The 21,857-nt window shown below is 41.1% G+C and overlaps 1 pseudogene; it reads right to left on the bottom strand.

The window, feature by feature from the left end:
- Nucleotides 1-19,384: 19,384 nt before the first annotated feature.
- On the bottom strand, nucleotides 19,385-21,004 carry LOC123990391 (annotated as a pseudogene).
- Nucleotides 21,005-21,857: the final 853 nt, after the last annotated feature.

The following is a 21,857-nucleotide window of genomic DNA, read 5'->3' as shown; positions in this document are numbered from 1 at the left end:
TGGGTGGGTCTAATCCTGGATGCTGATTGGTTAGAACTCATTCTAACCAATCTGTTCTTAGGCCATCATAGTAAATAAGAATTTGTTCTTAACTGAATTGCCTAAATAAATAATGGATAAATAAAAATAAGAAATAAAGAATTCCAGACGGTGTTCATTCGATGGGTGAGTTCCAAATATCTCTAATGGTTGCCCCAACGTGAGATTTGAATGCATGTGATGTTAGAATGTTCTCTCTATTCCAGAATGTGATTGTTATGGAACAGTTCATTTAATCCGCGTTGCCCTCAAACCAATTCATGCAACCTGTTGTTATTTATAGGCTGTTTCAACTTGTTTTTATTTTGTAAGAACAGTTTGAATTGAGGTGTATTTTGCCACCTCATTCATTCATATAAAATAATCATTTTTACTTTTGAGGACAATATATTTTTTTGACATTTCTGACCCGGAGCACTTCCCATTTGTTTGTGCAGTTCAAGTCTGCAGACATTTGCGCAACTCCCATCAGAACAGGATCTGCACACATGAGTTCACATTTTCCGTCTGTTGCCCGCATCGCAGTCATTGTTTTGTTTTGTACTCAGAATAACTTTGGAAATGTGTTTCTATCCAAGTAAGTGCCTTATTACGTTATTATAGTTTCTGTATGTCGATTTAACTATAGCATAATGTATGTACAGTTGTTCCTCCTTTAAAAGTTGCGTCAAGCTGCAGCACGCTTGCGTGCTGCCGCAGAATTCTGTGGCACATCATTAAATTGTCAGCCATTTTTCTGTTGCAGCAAGTTATTGCTAGTTTGACCAGCAGCGGGCATCTTTGAGAAGCATTTGATAGTATTACGTATTGTCATTTTCTAGAGAATTTAAAAAACTTTTTTTGCAATAACATAGTATATGGGTTTGATTTTAAGAAATTTGTCAGATTGGTTCTGCAGTTTTCGTGTTAACCAGAGCGTTGGTTACTGTGCTGCTGGAAACAGTTTAATTAAGCTTTTTTTGCCGATGTTTACTGACACCGGCCATAATCAACCGGTGTTGAGCACACGTAAATTCATTATTCTGCGCTCTCACTCAGACATCGGTGTAAATAGCCAGAGCAAATTTACAAAAGCACCCAAATGTCCATTGAGAAAGCACAATGACTATACCATTTAGCTAAGCTAAGAATGAATGCAATAATCAAGTCAATAAAACGCTGGGTAGATAGCCTATCGTTAATATACTGGCAAGTTTGATGTATAACTACTAATGTTAGGTAGCTCGCTAACGTACCGGTACATACTTCTGTAATGAAACGCTATGTGGTTCGTAAGGACAGCATAGCTAACACATTGTCAGCCAACATAACTTGCAAGGTAATTTATTTGAAAAGTCATTACTTTATTACGAGCTACCCCTTTGTCGTTAGGGCAAATCTGGTCTGTGATAGGAGGGGGGTCACACCTAGCTCTGTTATTAGACTATTCTTTAGTAAAGGTTGAATAGTCTATTGTTCAGCAATTAGCCTCCCTCCCCAACTTGCAACAAATTGTTGTTGTTCCAATCTTGTTCCTTTCCCTCTTCCACGCGTCATCATTCTGCGCCAGAGTGGGCGCTTGTGGGCGTCCTGGCAGGATATGGCAGTATCTTCGGTTGCACATCAAGAATTCTGCACACAGTAGCACGTTTGTATGAAGGTGTGGTTACTCACAGGCACATTGTTATATGCTATGGAAGTACATTTGTGTCTTTTTGTCAAGAACAAAACTTCTTTTATTTTCTGTCAAAATAATTGTTCTGAAAGCAACTGTTTTCCGATACAAAGGAAATCATAGTGGACACCTACGAAGGAGGACTGTGTGATGATGGCATCTCAGGTAAGTACCACTGAGCATTCTTCTGTCCAACTTTTACATAGCTAGTAGTTAGCTCCTACGATTCAGTGTTGGTTCAATACATTCTACTATATTACATACATCCATACCATAGAAGTATAAATCATGCAATTATTATTCTCAAGTTACCCAAAAGCATTTAGCTACGAACGCCTGTTCTCGCCATTTTCAGTTGAATTATATATATATATATATACATATATATATATATATATATATATATATATAAAATCATATTTCATGACAGCGTAACGGTTAGTTTTTTTTTACAGAAGGATGAAAGAACACAATTGGCTTCAGAGCGAAACACTCCACAGAAACGGCCAACTGCTTTCTACTGGAAAATGTGAAATCGAAGATGGACAAAGGGGGCGTTGCTGGGGCTGTGTTTCTGGACCTAAGCAAGGCTTTTGATACTGTTAACCATGAGATTCTCATAACAAAATTGTACAATTTCAACTTTTCCCCTGATGCCTTGAGATGGATGAAATCATAACTTGAAGGCAGAACTCAGTGTATCAGAGTGAGCAATGAGCTGTCACCCACTCTTAGCTATGATGTGGGCGTGCCCCAAGGGTCAATACGGGGGCCCCTCCTGTTCAGCCTGTACATTAATGATCTGCCTTCCGCCTGTACTGGGTCGGAAGTTCAAATGTATGCAGATGATATAGTGATATATGTGCATGGAAAGAGCAAACCACAAGCTGCACAAGAACTCACTACTGTAATGGTCCAGGTTAAAGTGGCTCAGTGACTCGTGTTTGCATTTCAATGTGAAAAAAACTCTTTGCATGTTCTTCACAAAGAGGGCAACAGATGCTACTGAGCCAGATGTCTATGTGTCAGGGGAGAAGCTCCAGATGGTATCTGATTTTAAGTACCTTGGCATCATACTTGATTCCAACCTCTCTTTTAAAAAGCATGTGAAAAAGGTAATTCAAATAACCAAATTCAACCTAGCTAATTTCCGATTTATACGAAATTGTTTGACTACAGAGGTAGCAAAACTGTACTTCAAATCTATGATACTCCATTTAACATACTGCTTGACTTGTTGGGCCCAAGCTTGCTGTACAACATTAAAACCCATTCAGTCTGTCTACAAACAGGCTCTCAAAGTGCTTGATAGGAAGCCTAATAGCCATCATCACTGTTACATCCTCAGAAAGCATGAGCACCTGAGTTGGGGAAATCTTGTGCAATACACCGATGCATGTCTTGTCTTCAAGATCCTAAATGGCCTGGCTCCCTCTCCACTCAGTATTTTTGTTAAACAGAAAACCCAACCATATGGCAGCAGATCCACAAGGTCTGCCATGAGAGGTGACTGTATAGTTCCCTTAAGGAAAAGCACCGTCCCTTAAAACCAGTTAAGGATAGGCATAATACTGCCCCCTTTGGATGAATTGCGTGCCCATAGTAAACTGAAAAAAAATCTGTCCAAAATTGCTAATATATGCAGATAATAATTATTATTGGATAGAAAACACTCTAAAGCTTCTAAAACCATTTGAATTATGTCTGTAAGTATAGCAGTACTCACAGGGCAGGCAATCTCCCAAACTATTTTTGGGAGCCTCAAACTTGGGGCAACTTTGACGTCATCGCCCCCACCCTTCCCAACCAGCTATGGATCTGAAGACACTTTCTATGTCTTCCACTAGATGTCCTCATTCAGTACAGAGTTTAATTGTGCAAATCCCGTGAGTTTTGAGCCTTTGGTAGGCAAAAGACTGAGTGTCGCGAGAAAATTCAAGGTTACGAAAGCGCGCTTTTTGGAGACACGTCCCTTTGTTCCAGATCGCCTGCGAAGAAGCACGTTCTTCCGAGAGATTAGATAATTGTTTTGTATGTTTAGAACATCCTAAAGATTGATTTTGCACTTAGTCGACATATAATATGTAATTTTAAAGTTTTGATGCTCAACTGTTCGTGACCAGAAGTCATTTTTGGTAGTATTTCAGCTGGAACTTGCAGCATATTCTAATACAAAGACTCACGACTTGAAACCAAACGATGTTTTGGGTAAGTATGACTTCTTCCACTACATTCTGATCGAAGACTAACAAAGGTAAGGGAATATTTATGTTGTAATTTTGTGTTTCTGTTGACTCCAACATAGCGGAGAAATATTGCTTATGTCTGAGCGCCGTCTCAGATTATTGAAAAATGAATGATTTCTGTAACGCTAAAAAGAAATGTGACAAAGCGATTGCATTAAAATTAAGAAGCAGTGTATCTTTCTAACTATATGTAGAACATGTGTATTTAGTCAAAGTTTATGATGTCTATTGGCGTTATCTGGCGGAGTTTTCTATAATTTCTCCGGACATTTTTTTGCATTTTCTCAACATGGCGTCAATGTAAATGGTGATTTATGGATATAAATTGCATATTATTGAAAAAAACAAATGTACTGTGTAACATGTCCTATTACTGTCATCTGATGAAGATTTTCAAAAGGTTAGTGATTTTTTTTTCTTCTATAAATCCTGCGTTTGTGATTGCATCTTTTGTTCGACAAAATGGCTGTATATCGGCTGTGTCTTTGGTGGTGGTTTGACATAAAAATGTGCTATGTTTTCGCCGTAAAACATTTTAGAAATCTGACTCGCTGGGTAGATGAACAAGGTGTTTATCTTTCATTTGAGCTATTGGACTTGTTAATGTGTGGAGGTTAAATATTTCTAAGAATATTTTTGCATTCGGTGCGCCATCTTTTGAGTTGAGCGTGGGGGGGGGGCCCTTGGGGAACGTGGTAGCGTGAACAAGTTAAGGAAAAGTAAATCCGTTTTTTTCTGAGAGGGCTTCCCATGTCTGGAATACACTGCCATCAGACACACATGACTGCACCACATATCACTCCTTCACAAAATGCTTGAAGACATGGCTAAAGGTCAATCAGATTTGTGAGCATGGTCCCTAGCTGTGTGTCGCTGCTTTCCATGTCTGTAGGTGTGGAAACACTTTGTTGCTTTTATGAATTTTTTCTTGCTGCTTTTTGTTCTATGTTGCTCTGTCTGTATGCCATGTCGTGCTTGTCCTATGTTGCTCTGTCTGTATGTTATGCCTTGCTTGTCCTATGTTGCTATTGTCTATATTGTAATTGTTTTTAATAACCTGCCCAGGGACTGCGGTTGAAATTTAGCCGGCTGGGTTAAACCAGCACTTTTACTGAAACGTTGATTAATGTGCACTGTCTCTGTAAAAATAAAATAAACTCAAACTCAATCTTTCTGTCACAAAGAGTTAGGGAGTCTGCAGCGTGTAGATGGTGCAGGTATCATTGCATATTTCCCATCTAATGAACAACCACAATACCTGGTGTCTGGTGTTAAGCTTTCTGTGTTGTATTGACGTATCCTGAAAATGACATCTGCTGCTTTAGATTTAATGGTCATATCACAGTTATTGTTTTCATATCTACAAAAAATAAACTATTTTCTTTACTTTCGGGGAGCGAGCTGATCAAGGTATCAAAAAAGTAGATAATGCCAGTTGTTCACTCTCCGAGGAATAGGCTGTGGAACCTCTATTTCTGGCAAAAGTGTCCATAACTAGAGGTAATTAAACTGTTCTGTGTTCCTTTCCTCTCTTCATCTCTGCCTGTCTTGTTGTACATGGAACCTGTGCCGCATGCATTAATTTAAAAAACCTTAAGATGTCAGCTGCTAATTTTCAGATTTACACCACATAAACACAGCCATTTCCACAGGACTATCTTGCTGCCAAGTCATGATTTCCCTGGGGGTTAGCCTTGCAATAACCATGTGGTGAGACATAGCCCTCTATATGTAAATTGATCAGGTACACTCTGATATGTGTCTGTGTCACATACAGGATCTTCTTTTGACATTCTTTGAATGAGAGTACGTGTATACACATCTGTACAAATACCTGCACAGCATCAGCCTCGGGCAAACCGGCATTAGCTGTAAAAACACTGCCCCTCAGTGTCATTCAAACTGACTTTTTATTGTGTTTTATTTAGACTTTATTTTTTACTTTTATTTTTGACCATCATTCTATCTCCAGCACAACAACTCCATTCCCATTTGTCTCCAATTCCACATCCCAACCCTCAGCTTCCCTCAGTCCATCCCATCTATCTCTGCTGGCCACCCACATCAGGGTTTCTACTCAACACATATCTTTCAACTATGCTGTGATGTTTAAAACCACTTAGGGCTAGGCAGAATACTGCCCCCTTTGGATGAATTGCGTGCACATAGTAAACTGAAAAAAAATCTGTCCAAAATTGCTAATATATGCATATAATTATTATTGGATAGAAAACACTCTAAAGCTTCTAAAACCGTTTGAATTATGGCTGTAAGTATAGCAGAACTGACAGGGCAGGCAATCTCCCAAACTATTTTTGGAGTACTAAAAGTTGGGGCAACTTTGACGTCATCGCCCCCCCTTCCCAACCAGCTATGGATCTGGAGACACTTTCTATGTCTTCCACTAGATGTCCTCATTTAGTACAGTGTTTAATCATGCAAATTCCGTGAGCTTTGACCCTTTACGAGGTGAAAGAGTGGATGTCGCGAGAAAATACATGGGGGCAAGAGCGCGCGTTGGGAACAGATCTTTCTTTGTTCCAGCTTGCCTCAGAAGAAGCACTATTGTCCAGTAGAACTGAGAATTGCTTTGCACGTTTAAAACATCCTAAATGAATGAATAGATTTTTGATGTACCGATTCCATGGTACAGGGTGCATGAGTTGATATACACTGCTCAAAAAAATAAAGGGAACACTTAAACAACACAATGTAACTCCCAAGTCAATCACACTTCTGTGAAATCAAACTGTCCACTTAGGAAGCAACGCTGATTGACAATAAATTTAACATGCTGTTGTGCAAATGGAATAGACAACAGATGGAAATTATAGGCATTTAGCAAGACACCCCCAATAAAGGAGTGGTTCTGCGGTTGGGGACCACAGACCACTTCTCAGTTCCTATGCTTCCTGGCTGATGTTTTGGTCACTTTTGAATGCTGGCGGTGCTTTCACTCTAGTGGTAGCATGAGACGGAGTCTACAACCCACACAAGTGGCTCCGGTAGTGCAGCTAATCCAGGATGGCACATCAATGCGAGCTGTGGCAAGAAGCTTTGCTGTGTCTGTCAGCGTAGTGTCCAGAGCATGGAGGCGCTACCAGGAGACAGGCCAGTACATCAGGAGATGTGGAGGAGGCCGTAGGAGGGCAACAACCCAGCAGCAGGACCGCTACCTCCGCCTTTGTGCAAGGAGGAGCAGGAGGAGCATTGACAAAGCCTTGCAATATGACCTCCAGCAGTCCACAAATGTGCATGTGTCTGCTCAAACGGTCAGAAACAGACTCCTTGAGGGTGGTAATAAGGGCCCGAGGTCCACAGGTGGGAGTTGTGCTTACAGCCCAACTCCGTGCAGGACGTTTGGTATTTGCCAGAGAACACCAAGATTGTCATATTCGCCACTGGTGCCCTGTGCTCTTCACAGATGAAAGCAGGATAACACTGAGCACATGTGACAGTCCGGAGACGCTGTGGAGAACGTTCTGCTGCCTGAAACATCCTCCAGCATGACCGGTTTGGCGGTGGGTCAGTCATGGTGTGGGGTGGCATTTCTTTGGGGGCCGCACAGCCCTCCATGTGCTCGCCAGAGGTAGCCTGACTGCCATTAGGTACCGTGATGAGACACCTTGTGAGACCATATGCTGGTGTGGTTCGCCCTGGGTTCCTCCTAATGCAAGACAATGCTAGACCTCATGTGGCTGGAATGTGTCAGCAGTTCCTGCAAGAGGAAGGCATTGATGCCGTTCCCCAGACCTGAATCCAATTGAGCACATCTCGGACATCATGTCTCGCTCCATCAATCAACGCCACATTGCACCACAGACTGTCCAGGAGTTGGTGGATGCTTTAGTCCAGGTCTGGGAGGAGATCCCCCCCAGGAGACCATCCTCCACCTCATCATGAGCATGCCCAGGCGTTGTAGGGAGGTCATACAGGAATGTGGAGGACGCACACACTACTGAGCCTCATTTTGACTTGTTTTAAGGACATTACATCAGTTGGATCAGCCTGTAGTGTGGTATTCCACTTTAAGTTTGAGTGTGACTCCAAATCCAGACCTCCATGGGTTGATAAATTATGATCCATTGATAATCTTTGTGTAATTTTGTTGTCTGCACATTCAACAAAGTGAAGAAAAAAGTATTTAATAAGAATATTTAATTCATTCTGATCTAGGATATGTTATTTTAGTGTTCCCTTTATTTTTTTGAGCAGTGTATATCAACCGGGACAATTGGTTTCTCAGTAGAAGCGATTTCAATAATGGCTACCTGATAGAGGAATTTCTAAATTCCTTATTGTTTTACAGCCAAAACCAAATTCGCACTCGTTTCTAATTCATTAATGAGGTGTAAGTTCATTAATTATGTATGAAGTAGATCGAGACCAGTCTTAAAAGTCAGGTAAGAGCATTTAATTCCAGAGAGTACTAAATGCTTACACACATTTCCACAGGTTATAAACTGAAAATGACGTCAGCGTTTTCCAAACGTTCCATTTCACAAGCAGAGGGCCCTCGCGTTATCAGCATGAAGTCAAGGCCAGTCAGCATAAATCAACTCTCGACAATCTGGAGATGGCCCGTTCCCACCCCCTGGAGATTTGTACAACTGAATGAACTAAGGAACAGACCTTCATTGTTACTAAACTCCTGACTACATTATATACAATTGGGAAAGGGAGCAAGAGAGAAAATTCACATGTACAGTACATTATAACATTTGGACTAGTCAGTTCTGATTGGAATGTATACATAATTAGTCATTTCAACCATAATTTCCTCTATCACTACCTCTGTATTTTACTCGAGAATTTCTCCGGGATCATCAGGTGACCACTTGCACAATGAAGCCGCCTACGGGTATTCTTCAACATAAATGCATAAAACTACGTCACAATGCTGTAGACACCTTGGGGAATACGTAGAAAGCGTAATCTGGTTGATGGGGCATTCACAGAGTCACTTCCGGATTGGACTTTTCACATCAGTTCTGTTATACTCACAGACAATATTTTGAAAGTTTTGGAAACTTTAGAGTGTTTTCTATCCAATACTAATAATAATATGCATATATTAGCAACTGAGACTGGGGAGCTGGCCGTCTACAGTCTAAAAGACTGAAACAGGTTTCCCTCAAGACTTTCCCTGTATTTAGCGCCATCCATCATTCCTTCAATTCTGACCAGTACTCTTGCAAGCTACTGTATTAGGGGGAGAAACTATGTCCTCAAAATAATGCCTTATAAAATAGTTATTGTCTTAACCTGTTTGGGTGCAAGTCCCGCTACCTAAAACAACATCCGGTGAAATTGCAGAGCACGATGTTCAAAATCCAAAAATTGTAATGTTAAACATTCATGAAATTACAAGTGTTAAACATTATTTAAAAGCTTAACTTCTTGGTTACTCAACTGCGTTGTCAGATTTCAAAAAGGCTTTATGGCGAAAGCATATCATGCGATTATCTGAGGACAGCGCCCCACTTAAACTTTATCAACCAAAACCGGCTTCACAAAAATCACAAATTCCGATGAAATAAATCTGTTACCTTTGAAGATATTCCTCTGTTTGCAACCCCAAGGGTCCCAGCTACACAAATAATCTTCATTTTGTTCGATAAAGTCCTTCTTTATATCCAAAAGTCAGCTTAGTTGGTGCCATTGAATTCAGTGATCCACTCTTTCAACATGCATACATTGGAATCCAAAAAGCTACCAGTAAACTACATCCAAACAAGTCAAACAATATTTCTAATCAATCCTCAGGTAGCCTAATATGTAAATAAATTATCATATCAGACGGAAAGAACGGTGTTCAAAAGAAAAGGAAAATAACGAAGGGCGCCCTCGTTTACGCCTGTCAGAAATCTACCTGTCCTGAATAGAACACCTTGGATAAACTACAACTACTTGTTTGTTTTTCAAGAAACAAGCCTGAAACTCTTTCTAAAGACTTGACATCTAGTGGAAGCCATAGGAACTGCAATCTGGGGCCTATTTATTTGTATATCCCATAGGCTAGCATTGAAAAGGCCTGTGACCTAAAAAACAAATATCCTCAGGATTTTCCTCGGGTTTGCCTGCCATATCAGTTCTGTTATACTCAGACATTAGTTCAACAGTTTTAGAAACGTCAGTGTTTTCTATACAAAGCTACTAATTACATGCACATCCTAGCATCTAGGCCTGAGTAACAGGGAGTTTACTTTGGGCACAACAGTCATCCGGAAATTCAGGATACTGCCCCTAGCCCTAACATGGAACCCAAATCGGCTGCGCGCATGCACCATCATGCGCTATCGTGCATACATTTATTGTGTAGCCCTACAAAACAACGCGATCACTACACGCAGGTTAACCTGTTACTCCTACCCCCTACTTTTTTGAACATTCTGTTAAGAATCGCGTAACATGTCAGCACCCTGCTGCTCATGCCAGGAATATAGTATATGCATATGATTAGTATGTGTGGATAGAAAACACTCAGACATTTATAAAACTGGTTAAATCACGGCTGTGACTATAACAGAACGTGCGTTTCATCGAAAAGTGCAGGAAAATCTGATCACTGAAAATTGGAAAATATATCAATGCGCCACTTGCATGTATTGTCTGTGGGAAAGCAAATTACCTGGAGCCGAGATTGCAATTCCTACAGCTTACACACGATGTCAACAGTCTTGTCATTTGCCTAGGCTTTGTTTCTTGGTCAAACGAAGAAGAGACAGCCCATTTCTTCAGGTCTCGGACCGGATATTTTGGTTGAGATTTACCCGGACATTATTTCCAGACGTACCCCTATAGAATATACATCGCCTCGTGATCAATTTGATCGCTTATTAACATTTACTAATACCTAAAGTTGCATTACAAAAGTATTTCGAAGTGTTTTGTGAAAGTTTATCGTTGACTTTTTTAATTTAAAAAAAAAATGACGTTACGTTATAAGACGCTATTTTTTTCCGTTTATCACACAGTCTTCATAGATCGATATCTAGGCAATATATGGACGGATTTAATCGGAAAAAAAAGACCCAGTGGTGATTATGGGACATCTAGGAGTGCCAACAAAGAAGATGGTCAAAGGTAATGAATGTTTTATATTTTATTTGTGCGGTTTGTGTAGCGCCGACTATGCTAATTATTTTGTTTACGTCCACTGCGGGTCTTTTGGGGTGTTACATGCTATCAGATAATAGCTTCTCATGCTTTCGCCGAAAAGCATTTTAAAAATCTGACTTGTTGCCTGGATTCACAACGAGTGTAGCTTTAATTCAATACCCTGCATGTGTATTTTAATGAATGTTTGAGTTTTAACTAGTACTATTAGCATTTAGCGTAGCGCATTTGCATTTCCAGATGTCTAGACGGGACGCCTGCGTGTCAGGTAGGAGCAAGAGGTTAAATTAGCAAAACAAACTCTGAACCAATGACGTTCATTTGGGGACAGGTCGAAAAGCATTAAACTTGTATTGCAATTTAGCTAGTTAGCTTGCACTTGCTAGCTAATTCGTCCTATTTAGCTAGCTTGCTGTTGCTAGCTAATTTGTCCTGGGAAATAAACATTTACTTGTTATTTTATCTGAAATGCACATGGTCCTCTACTCTGACAATTAATCCAAACATAAAACGCCCAACCGAATCATTTTTAGTCATCTCTCCTCCTTCCAGGCTTTTTCATCTTTGAACTTATATGTTGACTGGCATCTACACTTTAATAGAATTACCACAAAATCCGGCAAAACATTTAGTCTTTCAATCACCCACGTGGGTATAACTAATGAGGAGAAGGCACGTGGGTACCTGCTTCTATAAACTAATGAGGAGATGGGAGAGACAGGACTTACAGCGCGATCTGTATTTTAGCCCTTGGCAATGCAGACGCTCGTTGGATCGTGCGAGCAGTGTGGGTGCAATAATTGAATAACATGGATTTCAAATTGTACATTGCGACACTCGCGCATGTCTGGTCAACATGTAACAAAGTTAACCATTTTCACTGTAGTGTCCAAAATATCTTTCAAGCGTCAGGATAGCCTACTGGTTAGATTGTTGGACTAGTAGCCGAAAGTTTGAAAGTTCAAATCCCTGAGCTGACAAGGTACAAATCTGTTCTTCTGCCCCTGAACATGGCAGTTAACCGACTGTTCCAAGAACATCACTGAAAACAAGAATTTGTTCTTAATTAACTGCCTTGCCTAGTTAAATTATTAAACCATTTTTAAAAAATCAGGCATTGCCTTGGCAGCAAGAGCCTCTCAGTGGATGCTGCGGTGTACCCTAGTGGCGTTGGCAGCAACTGCTTGCATGCATGTTACCACTCCACTATGTCTCCCTGTCATGGCTTTTTTTGCCATCAGTACAGATACCATCACATCTTGACCACCAAAGTCCATTTGATGTTACAAAGCTGTCCAGTAGTTTAAAAATATCCTCTCCTGTTGTCCTGGATCCCAGTGGTTTGCAGAAGAGGATGTCTTCCTTAATTGACCCCCCCAGAAACGTAACAGACATAGACCAGGAGCTGTGCCAGGCCCGCCACTTCTGTTGACTCATCCAGTTGTAATGCATAGAATTCACTGGCTTGCATATGAAGCAGTAATTGTTTCAAAACATCTCCTGCCGTGTCAGTGATAAGTTGTGAAACAGTGTTGTTTGATGAAGCCAGTCTGCATAGTTTGTTTGGCCTTTTCCCCCAGCATTTCCCAAGCCATATCTTCGGCAGCAGGAAGAATTATGTCCTCCACAACAATATGGGACTTGTCTGTCTTAGCCACTCGGTTGCTCACCATATAAGATGCTTCTAGCCCATTCTTATTAATGGTACCTGTTGCTTTTATAGATGTCTTACTACTCGAAGGTAATCTTAATTCTCGCTCAAAAAACTCAAATTGCCATGTTTTGTTTCTAAATGTCTGTGCAAGAGTGTAAGTTTCATTAAGTTGTTAGATAGTACTTTTGCACATATTGTAGCGGTATTTATTAGAGAGGGGTAAAGAAAGATTTTGTTCGGGCTCCAGGAAGGTATTACCATGCCGAAAGGAAAAGAGTAGAATAGAGAGAGTACCACTATCAGACCCACACACATCAGGAGAAGAGACTGCCTAGAGTGTAGCCTGTTTACCAGATAGCCAGTGGAGAGAAAAGAGAATACACACCATATAAAACCCACATCACAGCACAGGGGTAACCCCAACAAGAATATCTCATACAATAATACTAATACTAATATAGGCAGAGCAATTCAACAGCAACTTCATACAAGAACGAACCCAGTCATCAACAGAGGATTTGCAATAAACTGTATTATTTTCTAGTGGATGAGTGCAGAGGGTATGAATGTGGGGGGTGTTCATCGACACAACAAAGGCCTTAAAAATGTCCACAGTCTTCTCGGCCACATGTCATTAGTACACCTCACCTCAATACAGTTCACATAACAATACACAACTTGCAAGCAACCTCCCTTTTTACTAAAATGTCCAACAAAATACTTCTGGCAGGGCAATAATAGTCCAGCTCTAATGAACTTCAATGGGAAGTGCATTTGAAAAATAGTCTGTTGCAGGGTAAAGCACTGGAACGAGAGGAAAGAGAGAGAAAAAGAGAACTCTTAGCTGTAGTCTTCAGGCCTGCCGGTGTACTGTCTGACTGTCCGATGGTTTGTTGGTTTGTATGTTAAAGCTTCGCAACAATGTTGCTATTAATCCATGCGATCCATAACGGGCACGGTCCCAAACAAAAACAACCACGATCTAAAGCGATCACACCGATGATTGAGTAAATACTTTATAAACTAAAAACGCTGAAAACACACACAACTTCTGCAGCACAGCACACCCAATCAAACTGTCGCGCCACCCAAGAGTCCCTCCACAAAGAGCTGAATGAGCTCTCTTTATTTCCTCCTTCCTTACTGCTCATGCGCTCTTAAAGTGGCAGTGCACGGTGAAGGCTCCGTGCAGATTTCGCAAACACTCCTCCCCACATGAAAAAACAATGCCTGTAGAAATAGAGAGGATGCAGGCTTTGACAGGTTCATGTTCCTGCTGCACAAAACCAGGGAAGTCCTCCTCATCAGAGTCCTCCACAAAGAGGTCCTGCAGGTGTTGCTTTTGCCTGCGATCCAGCTCTTCTGCCGTAGGGTAGCAGGGCTTTAGGTCAGCAACATGCACTGTCCTGCCATCTTCCCCAGTGTCCTCCAAACAGAACAAGTAGTTCACTGGTCCCAACTGCTGCACTACACGGTATGGACCTTTCCATCTCGAAGCTAGCTTGGCAGTGAACTTCTTATATGCCTTTGACAGATGATGTGAACGTACCCAGACACGAGACTGGGGTGGAAAACACACGTCTCGTCTATGTTTGTCATAGTTTCTCAGATGTCGTTGTTTGGTTTTGCTGGCCTCCACTCTGGCTAGCAAGGTGTGGTGGTGTTGTACGGCATCAAACGCTGGGCAGTCAGGTGAAATATTCAAACTTTGCAAGGCCCTGTCCATAGGACCTTTTCGTGGTCTTCTCAGGTTCAGGTTAGGATGTCCAAGCACACATAGGCTAACATCCAGTGAAATAGCATAGCGCAAAGATACTAAATGCACAATTCGTAATATTAAACTTTCTTGTAAATACATGTATCTAACATCATTTATAACCTGTTTGGGATAGGGCTGTTTACTGCCCCCGCTGGAGTAATTGCGTGCCCATAGTAAAAAAATAATTTTGTCAAAGGTTGCTAATATATGCAAATAAAAAATATTTTTGAATAGAAAACACTCTAAAGCTTCTAAAACCGTTTGAATTATGTCTGTATGTAAAGTGGAACTCTCAGGGCAGTCATTCTCCTAAACTCTCTCTTGTCATCAGAAAAGTTGGCCCAACTTTGACGTCATCGCACCCACCCTTCCCAAGCACTTACAGGTCTGGGAACAGTCTCTTTGTCTTCAACGTGATGTCTGCTTCCAATGGGGCTTCTCATTGTGAGAATCGCGCGCTCACAAGAGTTTTGGCGGGCCGGAACCCTTTGGTCACCTGAAAAAACAGGTCACTCTCATGCGCGCTCTGCTCCGGTCTGGTCTTTTTTCCAAGATCGATTATACAATGCATGCGTTTCTGTTCGTCCTCACGATTGCTGTACACCTTTATAACATGTTAAAGCTTGATTATGAACTTAGTTTGACAAGTTTAGTCGACATATAATATGTAAGTTCGACGTTTTGGTGCGCATCCACTTGACTTTTGGCTACATTTGAGAACCGAAAGACACAGACTGCAAAACTAAACGCTGTTTTTGGTAAGTATAATTCCTTCCAGGTCTTCTGATGGAAGAACAGCAAAGGTAAAGGAATATTTATGTGGTAAATTTGGGTTTCTGTGGACTCCAAGATCGAGGAGCCATAATGCTACTTTTTGAGCGCCGACTCATAGTATAGCCTAGTGAACGAAACCTGTAACGTTAAAAATAAATGTAACACAGCGATTGCATTCAGAAGACGTGCATCTAACTATATATATGTAGAACATGCATATTTAGTCAAAGTTTATGATGTGTATTCCTTGTTAGCTGACGTTATCTGCCGGAGTCATTTCTCAGGACATTTGAGTAGCATTTTTTTGAACGATGCATCATTGTAAACAGAGATTTATGGATATATATAGCATATTATTGAAAAAACATAAATGTACTGTGTAACATGTTATATTACTGTCATCTGATGGAGATTTCAAAAGGTTAGTGCATTATTTTTCTTTTAATCCTGCGTTTGTTGATTGCATATTATTTTCAACTTGCAATGCAAATTAGCTGTGTCTTCGGTGGTGGTTTGACATAAATATGTGCTATGTTTTCGCCGTAAAACATTTTAGAAATCTTACTTGCTGGGTAGATAAACAAGGTGTTTATCTTTCATTTGAGCTATTTTACTTGTTAATGTGTGGAGGTTAAATATTTTTAGGAATATTTTTGCGTTCCATGCACCACCTTCCAGCTGAACGGGGGGGGGGGGGTGTTCCCAAATTGGAACCCTAGTCCCCTTCTGGTTAAAAGCTTAACTTCCTCTTAATCCAACCAGTGTCAGATTTTTTAAATGCTTTCTGGCGAAAGCAATTTTACGATAATCTGACGACAGCGCGTCACACACACAAGTATTACAAGCATTTTCCATCCAAGCATTAGCGTAACAAAAAGCCAGAAATAGCACTAAAATAATCAATTACCTTTGAAGATCTTATTTTGGCAATACGAAAGGTCCAATCTTCACAATAAATGGTTGCTTTGTTCAATTAAATCCATTTATAATGCATAAAACGACACATTTTGTAAAAGGCTTGTGTCATGAATTCCGTATCCTTCAACTTTCAACGAGACATGCGATGCAATTAGTCACACAGCATTGACGTTATCTAGTCATGGTTGGTTTCATTGAAATCCTTTGTTTGTTAGTAACACAACCACACCCGATGGCTCTTTTTACGTGAGTATTGACCGAAAGGAGGTGATTTGAACCCAGCAAACAATGACCTAATTACGCGCCAATGATCTCACCTGTGCTTCTTTGAATGACTGTATTTCTGCCCAATCACCACTGATCCTCTTGAAATCTTGCTTGGTAGATAGCAAATGGGCTGAGGTAAATGGAAATAGCAATTGTTTATATCAGGGAAGACCAGCTCTTGACCGAAACTCGAGCGTAACTCAGCCATTCGCCATTGGAATTTCTACCAGAAGGAGCCATTTTCTTTGCGCGACGCATTATTGAGTCAAGATAATTTTCCGCTCTTTTATTGAAGTAATTATGGCGAGTAAATCTGTAAAAGCAAAGGCAAAGTCCAGATATACGGATCTCCATGATATTATGGACGAGATTGAATGAGAAAGTGACACAGAATTCCAAGAAGATCTATCAGATTGTGTGTCAAGTTTGGAAAGTCAATTTCATCCTCACCATACATGTTTATGCATGGTGAGGATGCCATTCTCAATTGGTAAGTAATTCTCATGCAGTTGTTTGAAATGTTTGAGATATATATATATATATATATATATATATATATATATATATATATATTCAGTAATGGACTGTTTGTTGAGGTGGCCACATGGCTTTCCCTTTGTGCGTGTGTTCCTAAATATAATATAGTTTATCTAACATGAAATGTTTGTTGAGGTGGCCACATGGTTGAGGGGTTCGGCTACCTTTTGAAAAATCAGGCACAAACCTGTGGTACCATCCAGCCATACCCAGAAACGGCGGTAATCAGGGTGATAATTGGGTTCTCAGACTTCACTGGTGGAACATGTTTTTGTCTTTGTCTCTTTATATTTTCTCGGTCTCTGACTTGACCTTGTCCGGACTCTGCATAATGTACCAGGCGCCAACCTGAAATCAGTGCATTACCAGGTTGAAATTGATGAGGCTGGGAATAGTCAGAGTGTAGCCGATAGGAGGGTTCAGACATAGAGATGGTCAGTCCACTGAAGAACAGGAAGTTTAGACCAAGGACTACAGCAAATGCAAGGCTTGAATCTGCAAGAATTGCCACAGGAAGGTTAATAGTCTCACCATGCAGTTTTATTATTATACTAATCCTGCCCAAGGGAGTGGTAGGTTCTCCATTGGCCAAGTACAATGGTCCCTCCTCCCATGTTTGTAGCTCCTCATGAGGTAATGCCATGTTCTGCCACAGGGCCTCTTGCATCAGGGTGTAAGATGCCCCTGTGTCGATTATGGCCTTCCCTCTCCAGTTCCTAACAGTCAGAGGAACCAATAGTTGTTGCGGAATAGGAATAAGACCATTAGCTGTGCTGTCTAAAAGCTTCATGGTGGGCATTAAGGCTGACCCAATTGTATGCAAGCCACCACGCCTGTCTAGACTTTCAGTCTTCGGTCCTTTCTGACCTATTCCTGAATCCTGACGCTGGACATAGAGCAGGCAAGAATGTGGAGGATGTTGGACTTTACACCTCCAACACATAACTGGACATTTGTCCTGGATCTTGGGGACAAATTTCTGAGATGGTTTAGCCCCAGGAGAGTTATGGGTTGAGGGAACGGGGTTTTTAATTTGGAGGTGGTGTTTCCAGTCCCAAGACGCACCAGATCATCCACATTTTGCACACGTTCTCGAAGTTGACTAGCAAGGCGGGGAACCATGTTCTTAAGAAGGAGTTTGACCATCTCCTGCTCAGTAATGTCAGCCTTCCATCTCCTACATAGGACTCGATAGGAGAAGGCAAAGTCCCGTATTGGCTCTGCTTCACCCTGGACTCTGTTACGAACACGTTCGCCAGTTCATCCCCATATTCCTCTGAGAGGAAGGATAAGAGGAATATTTTTTGAAACTCCTCCCAGGTTGACACATGTTCACGGGCTATCTCCCACCAGTCTCTTGCTGTACCATGGAGAACACTGCGGAGGGTGGCAAGAACCTCCAAGTCAGTAAGGGGCCGGATAGAAAGAAAATCATTACACTTAGATAAGAAAAACAGTGGATCAACATCATCTTCTGGGCTGCCAAAAGTGGGGAAAAGTAGTTTTATAGGGAGGGAGTGCTCTAGAGGAGGCATGACCGTGGCAGCGGGAGTTCTGTTGTTTAACAGTATCTTCAGAGGGGTTTTTGTAGTAGTACCTGTTCCTATTCCCTTACTGGCCAAGCCAGTGGCAGAGGTAAAACCTGAGGGAGGTGCAGAAGATTTGTTCAGAAAGGAAAAGCACTGCATGACCTCCTGGTGCAGCTCTTCCAGTTGAAGGTCTGTGGCCTTCTGTGCTTTTTCCATGTCATTAACGGTGTCCTTTTGAGTCTGTTCAATCAAAAATCGTAGTTCCCCTATGAGAGAGTTCTTCATGTCCTCCATAACTTCATTCAGATAAGAACACACTCCCTTCACAACAGGGGCTGACTCCTCTGCTCTCTGGTTTTGTTCCTCCTCAAGAAAGATTGACTTGATGATGGTTAGTTTCCATTTGTGTTTTGAACAGGTGCAGTTTTCCTTGAATATCCTGCTTCAGAGAATCTTGTAAATATTTCTGTCTCTGAACAATTTGTTGTTGGTTTTCCTCCATTTGACAGGGAAGGTAATCCAACCTCCGCTGCACATCTGTCTGATGAGCCTCCACACATTCACTGAGTTTGCGAATGGCATTCTCCTGCATTGTCAAACTATGATTGGTGTGTGTCCATTGATGTTGCAGTTGTCCAGTGATCACAGAGACACCTCTCCCAGTGTCTCTGGACAGGGTAACCGGAAGGGTTTGAGGGGAGGGTAATGGTGGAGATGTTATAGGTGAGCCAGAAACCTGGGGATTAGAGTCAGTGCTATCCAACTCCATTAGTTCATCAAGTCCTTCCACAATGAAAGAATCCCGAAAATGATTACCATCAGGTGTGTCCACATTGACACAGTATGGGGTTCCAACAAAATACATGATTCAACCTTGTGTGGATGGTGTCATGGGTGTTTCTCTTCAAGTCCCTGTTTGGGCGTCAATTTTGATAACCTCCACTCCAGCTCTTCAACTTTGAGGTTCATGCCTTCGCCTCTCCCTCGTGGTAGAAAAAGATTGTGGGCAGGTTGCGGTCGGGGTAGTTGGGGATGCAGGTGGTGGAGATGGACTTGAGGAACTTGGTCTGGGGGAGCTTCCTGGCCAGCTCTGATAGATGCTGGTTTATCAGGGTACACAGAGGTACTCCCTGTTTGTAGAGATGGAGCACAACCCAAATTCCCTCTCCAGCTTTGTTCACCTCCTTGATGTAGTCCTGCCCAGATATCTCCACTACTTCACCGACGCAATTCTTTATCTGGGTGGCTTTCCATTCTGCAAGCCTCTTCTGTTGGTATATCTCGATGGCGGCCTCATCCTCTTCACTGAAGTCATCCTCGTTCTCATCCAGCTCGTCCAGTGTCATGCTCTCATAGGTTTTCACAACAGACGACTGCTCAAGAACTATCTGCTTCTCTAGACCTTCCTCCTCAATCTCATCCTGAGTTCTCTCTCACTGAAAACACCACAGCTCATCCCAGACACAGCACACAAAATCAAACTTTCGTGCCACCCAAGAGCCCCACCCCAAAGAGCTGAATGAGCTCTCCTTATTTCCTCCTTCCTTCCTGCTCATGCGCTCTTAAAGTGGCAGTGCACGGTGAAGGCTCCGTGCAGATTTCGCCACAATATAACACACTGTGGCTGAGGAAAGGCATTCCTCCCAATATAAGTGAACCCCAAATTAATGTTGTTCTCATCATATTTGCGCCTATTTGATGGTCAAATGTCCCTGTCTGTTGTTTAGTGCATTTCCGGCTAAGGGAATTCCCGGGTAGCTCTTTGGCTGCATCAGATTCACAACTGTCAGTATCCATGCTAGCTTGGCTAACAACAAATTTAGAATTACTGATGCTAGCATTGGATGTGCTTGAGGAAGTTGATCAACTTGTGTCGTCAACAGGTGCAGATAGTTAACTGATGGTAGTAGAAGTATTACCAGTAGAGCTGGTATGTGTCTACGCGGGCCTTACTTTAAAAAAATGTTTTTATCAATTTTCGAGCAAAACTAAATTAGCAGTAGCTACGTTTGGCAACATATGGACCATTAGTGGAATTCCCGTGAGAGAGTAACGGTTAATGTGATTGGATGTTAATTATTTGACTAGGCTACCTGTATTTGACATTGTTATTTCGTTGAACACTAGATGGTTTAATTTCATTTTGTCAGTGAAATGAGGCTACTTTGGTGAGAAAATAATCTCACTCTTATGTATAGCCCCATTGGAAAATATAAATGGACTGTTTGAAAATGTGCAAAAAAATTGAGTGAAATGTTATTAGTCACATGCGCCGAATACAACTTGTGTAACCTTTACAGTGAAATGCTTACTTAAGAGCCCCTAACCAACAATGCAGTTAAATTTTATATAAACTGCATTGTTGGTTAGGGGCTTGTAAGTAAGCATTTCACTGTAAAGGTTATATATATATATATATATATATATATATATATATATATATATATATATATATATATATATATATATATATATATATATATATATATTCCGTACCCCCGACGGCATTGCGCGTACCCCAGATTGGGAATGCATTTTACGTACCTTATTTGGCTCCAACTTGCACCTTTATTTTTAAGAGTTATTATTTAGGGAGTATGGTGTAATTTACAAAGGTATCCCATGACTCCAGAGGAGCAATAGCAGTATATGGATCAGTTTCATCTTTCCCTGTATGTGCTCAGAAGGATCCAGAATCCCCCCATTCTGTTCTTATGTCTGTAATTAGTTTCATAGTGAAGGGATATTTATTTTAATAAGCTGTGCAACTTCCATGTCATACTTTACCAACGGATATGGAGATCCTCATTTGGCTAATTACTCAAACATGTTTTTTCTTCCTTTCAGTGGCATTAATAAAAGTTCTACCTAGAACTCTCATATTAATCTCCTCTTCCAGAATTCCAATGCCTGTTGAAAGCCCCAGAGTGCAGGTAGGGGTGATGATGTGTAAGTGATTAGCTAGTCCAGACACATTCAATATCTATTAAATTCATCAAATGCCTCTGAGTCATTGGGGAGTCGTAGTCATGCTACAGGCAACTTCAGCTAGGTCTGGAAGACTGAAAAACTGCTGCACTATACATATCTGCCCCAAATAATCCTGACCTCTATGCATGTACTCTAACTTAAACACATGCTAATTATGCAAAATAAAAAAACTACGATTTTTGCATAATTATATTAGTTATAACTATAAACCCGAAGCAGAAAATGAGAATGATGAATCATGTATTTCATCATGTGACGGGGCCTCCCAGAAGCAGAAAGTATAACTAGTGTGGGGACAAAGCAAAAGTATATTTATGATAGACTTTGAATACTAAAATAAAATGATGGTGCGTTTTCTGACTGCAAGACA

This window comes from Oncorhynchus gorbuscha, linkage group LG12 (assembly GCF_021184085.1).
Source record: "Oncorhynchus gorbuscha isolate QuinsamMale2020 ecotype Even-year linkage group LG12, OgorEven_v1.0, whole genome shotgun sequence".
Lineage (NCBI taxonomy): Eukaryota > Metazoa > Chordata > Actinopteri > Salmoniformes > Salmonidae > Oncorhynchus > Oncorhynchus gorbuscha.
The sequence above is the reverse complement of the archived record's forward strand: the minus strand, read 5'-3'. Positions and strand labels throughout refer to the sequence as shown.